We start from the raw sequence: 4,388 nt of genomic DNA on the forward strand, positions 1-4,388 counted from the left end.
GAATATTCACGTTTTCACAAATATGATTAGTGTTAATGTTGTTTTCAAACTTCCTTTTTCTCATGAAACCGTATAAATGCACTTCGCCTTTTTTTTTTTTTTTTTTGCGGTACGCGGGCCTCTCACTGTTGTGGCCTCTCCCGTTGCGGAGCACAGGCTCCGGACGCGCAGGCTCAACGGCCATGGCTCACGGCCCAGCCGCTCCGCGGCATGTGGGATCTTCCCGGCCCGGAGCACGAACCCGTGGTCCCCTGCATCGGTAGGCGGACTCTCAACCACTGCGCCACCACGGAAGGCCCACTTCGTCTTTTTTGAATGTCCTATTCTAACCTATATTACAGATGTAACAAAATAGATTTAGCCTATCCTATTCTGACATGCGTTAGTTTTCACCTCTGTGTGTTTAAAGTGATGAAGTAAATCTTCATTAAGTTATCAATTTAGTCAGCTAGATCTTTTCTCTCTTTTTTTTAAAACATCTTTATTGGAGTATAATTGCTTTACAATGTTGTGTTAGTTTCTGCTGTATAACGAAGTGAATCAGCTACATGCATAGCTACATCCCCATATCCCCTCCCTCTTGCGCCTCCCTCCCACCCTCCTTATCCCACCCCTCTAGGTGGTCGCAAAGCACCGAGTTAATCTCCCGGTACTATGCAGCTGCTTCCCACTAGCTATTTTACATTTGGTAGTGTATATATGTCAATGTTACTCTGTCACTTCGTCCCAGCTTACCCTTCCCCCTCCCCACGACCTCAAATCCATTCTCTACGTCTGTGTCTTTATTCCTGTCCTGCCCCTAGGTTCAACAGAACCATTTAGATTCCATATGTATGTGTTAGCATACCGTATTTGTTTTTCTCTTTCTGACTTACTTCACTCTGTATGACAGTCCATCCACCTCACTACAAATAACTCAATTTCGTTTCTTTTTATGGCTGAGTAATATTCCATTGTATAAATGTGCCACATCTTCTTTATCCATTCGTCTGTCGATGGACATTTAGGTTCCTTATATGTTCTGTCTATTGTAAATAGTGCTGCAATGAACATTGTGGCACATGACTTCTTGAATTATGGTTTTCTAGATCTTTTCTCTTTTGTGAGAACAGTTGCCCTCATTTATCCAAATATATTTACAAAATATATAGCAATATTAAAAAACATTTGTTACTTTTATTTTTTATTTATTTTTAAATATTTATTTATTTATTTTTGGCTGTGTTGGGTCTTCGTTGCTGTGCGCAGGCTTTCTCTAGTTGCGGTGAGTGGGGGCTACTCCTCGTTGCAGTGCACGGGCTTCTCATTGTTGTGGCTTCTCTTGTTGTGGAACACGGGCTCTAGGCGCGCAGGCTTCAGTAGTTGTGGCACGTGGGCTCAGTAATTGTGGCTGGCAGGCTCTAGAGCTAAGGCTCAGTAGTTGTGGCGCACGGGCTTAGCTACTCCGTGGCATGTGGGATCTTCCCAGACCAGGAATGGAACCTGTGTCCGCTGCATTGGCAGGTAGATTCTTAACCACTGTGCCACCAGGGAGGCCCACATTTGTTTCTTTTAGACATGTTTTGTCTGCACTCTGGATTTGATTTCTAATCGTTGATAAGAAATATTAAGACATTTACCCTGCACATTAAATTACATTAGAGGAAAAGCTGCATAAAATAACAAATGAACTAAAATATCAATTTCTCCCTGTAGTTCTATGAATTTTTTCTTTAGTCCACTTATATTTATTTTCTACTGATATATTTATATTTATTTCTATTGTTTTATTTTTATATTTCTTGTTCTGCCTTTTCAACGCTTTTCCCCTCCATTCTTATCTTTTACTGGATTTTTTGTTTGTTTCCTCAGTTCATTATTTTCTCTTTCTTCTGGTTTCAAACTTATACACGAATTCTCTTTTATTTTTATTGGTTATCCCTGAAACTTTACCTTACACATTTAATTCAGCAAAAAGTTAAAGATCTTAAACCCTCTCTCAAATAATACAAAGAGAATATAACACCTTAACTCCGTTAAACTCCCTCCCAGACTAACCAACTAGTGTTGTCAGCATTTTAGTTTTACTTTTTTTATGCCCTCGTTGAATATATTTCTTATTTTATGCAGGCAATATTTATTTGTAATTATGTAAATGTTTATGATTCATGTTGCTCTCCCTCTTCTTTCTTGTCTCTCAGATAATCTTTCCAGGTTAATTTAAAATTTTCCTACTTCCTGTAGTTCTTCCTACAGATAAACTGTTTCTCCCCTCACCCCATTTAAGGAACCTGCTTGCTCCCCCTCACGGAGCAAACAAGGGCACCTCTTTCTTGTTTTCCCTCCCTCCTGCTGCAGCAAGAGTCCCAATAAAGGCTTGCCTGAATTTCTTGTCTGGCCTCTTATCAATTTTTTTTTTTTTTTTTTTTTTTTTTTTTTCCTTGCGTTATGCGGGCCTCTCACTGTTGTGGCCTCTCCCATTTGCGGAGCACAGGCTCCGGACGCGCAGGCTCAGCGGCCATGGCTCACGGGCCCAGCCGCTCCGCGGCATGTGGGATCTTCCCGAAACGGGGCACGAACCCGCGTCTCCTGCATCGGCAGGCGGACTCTCAAGCACTGCGCCACCAGGGAAGCCCTCTTATCAATTTTTATTGATTAAAGAGTCCAAGTCTAGAACCCGCGAGCCACAACTACTGAGCCCATGTGCTACAATTACTGAAGACCGCACGCCGAGAGCCTGTGCTCCACAAGAGAAGCCACTGCAATGAGAAGCCCGCTCACTGAAACGAAGAGTATAGCCCCTGCTTGCCGCAACTAGAGAAAGCCAGCGCACAGCAATGAAGAACCAATGCAGCTAAAAATAAAATAAAGTTTTAAAAATTATTAAAAAAAAGAGTCCAAGGACCCTGGTGGGTGACATGTGGAACCTCTGGCCAATAGCCTGTGAAGAACTGAACCCTGGTAACAATGACAAGTGCCTCGAGGTGATTACAGCCCTGACTGACACTTTGATTATAGTCTCTGAAGCAAGGAACACAGCTAAGCCATGCCAGGATTCCTGATCTACAGAAACTGCGAAGTAACAATGTTGATGTTTCAATCCACTAAATTTTGGGGTAATTTGTTACACAGCAGGAGACAACTTAATGTCCTATTATTTTGCATACTGTGGTTCATTATGAACCTGACAATTCCAGTACCTGGAGGTGGGGGACCTTCATCTGTTAACTGTTGTTTCTGTGGACTCTAATTTCAATCTTTGCCTCTGTGCTGGTGGTCTTTGTGATATTGATCAGAGTCCTCTAGGGAGGATTCACTTCTACTTCTGCAGGTTGTCAGGAGTGTTACTATCCTGGAACTAGATCAGCTGCCCTGGACGGCTCTTGCTTAGCTGGGGAACTACACTGAAGTTTTACAAATCACAGCTGGCTTCAGGCTCTTGGTAATGCCAGTGCAGTCCCATCTGGCGCAGGAAGTTCGATTCCAACTGCATCTTTTTTTAAATTTGTTTCCTCTGTGGGGGAGGGAAGATACTTGAAGACTACCCATACCTCGTATGAAACCACCAATGTCACAAAAACAATGTCATATCACCTAATGTATCATAATGCCAGAAGCTGAAGTCCAGGCTAAAATATCTCATTGTTTAACTTATCGTTTGTAATACATTAATGGAAATGGTTAAAAATCAGTTAATGGAGCCAATCACGCATTCAGCTTATCTAAAGAAAAGTTTCCTTATGGTTAGGAGGGAACTTTAGGTACCATTTTAATCTCCTTACCTATTTATCATTTTGCCTTTCTCCAACTTACTTTTATCTTCCTTATAATTTTTTCAAAATTTAATTACACTAGCATAAAAAAGAAGGGAGCTGCTTTAGATTAAAAGAAATTTAAGCCATGTAAATACGTGTTTGGTCATTGTTTGGATCTTGATACAAATAAAACAATTGTAAAAAGGCATTTTGAGAGAATTGGGAAAATTTGATTATGGATTTAAATGTTCAATGATACCAAGAAATAACACAATTTTGTTAGGGGTGTTAACGGCGTAGTGGTTATGTGCAAAAACTTCCATCTTTTTAGAGATGCCTGTCAAGAATGTAGAAGTAAAATATAAGGGATCGATAAAGTACATGTGACAAAATGGTGATACTGCTGAGTGCAAAGCAGTGCACTCTTTTACCTTGAAATATATTGACAAACTGCATTGGAGGGCTTCCCTGGTGGCGCAGTGGTTGGGGGTCCGCCTGCCGATGCAGGGGGGACGCGGGTTCGTGCCCCGGTCCGGGAAGATCCCACATGCCGCGGAGCGGCTGGGCCCGTGAGCCGTGGCCGCTTAGCCTGCGCGTCCGGAGCCTGTGCTCCGCAACGGGAGAGGCCACAACAGTGAGAGGCCCGCGTACCGC

At 42.3% G+C, this 4,388-nt stretch overlaps 1 protein-coding gene across 1 annotated transcript in view; it reads left to right on the top strand.

Annotated features, from left to right (window-relative positions):
• Positions 1 to 208: 208 nt before the first annotated feature.
• Positions 209 to 4,388, top strand: part of MED25 (mediator complex subunit 25) — a 19,017-nt gene continuing 14,837 nt past the window's right edge. The window contains exon 1 of the mRNA XM_007463390.1: positions 209 to 212. The gene's annotated coding sequence lies outside the window, so the exon portion shown is untranslated. The remainder of the gene's footprint in view (positions 213 to 4,388) is intronic.

Source organism: Lipotes vexillifer, unplaced genomic scaffold (assembly GCF_000442215.2).
Source record: "Lipotes vexillifer unplaced genomic scaffold, Lipotes_vexillifer_v1.1 scaffold802, whole genome shotgun sequence".
Taxonomy (NCBI): domain Eukaryota; kingdom Metazoa; phylum Chordata; class Mammalia; order Artiodactyla; family Lipotidae; genus Lipotes; species Lipotes vexillifer.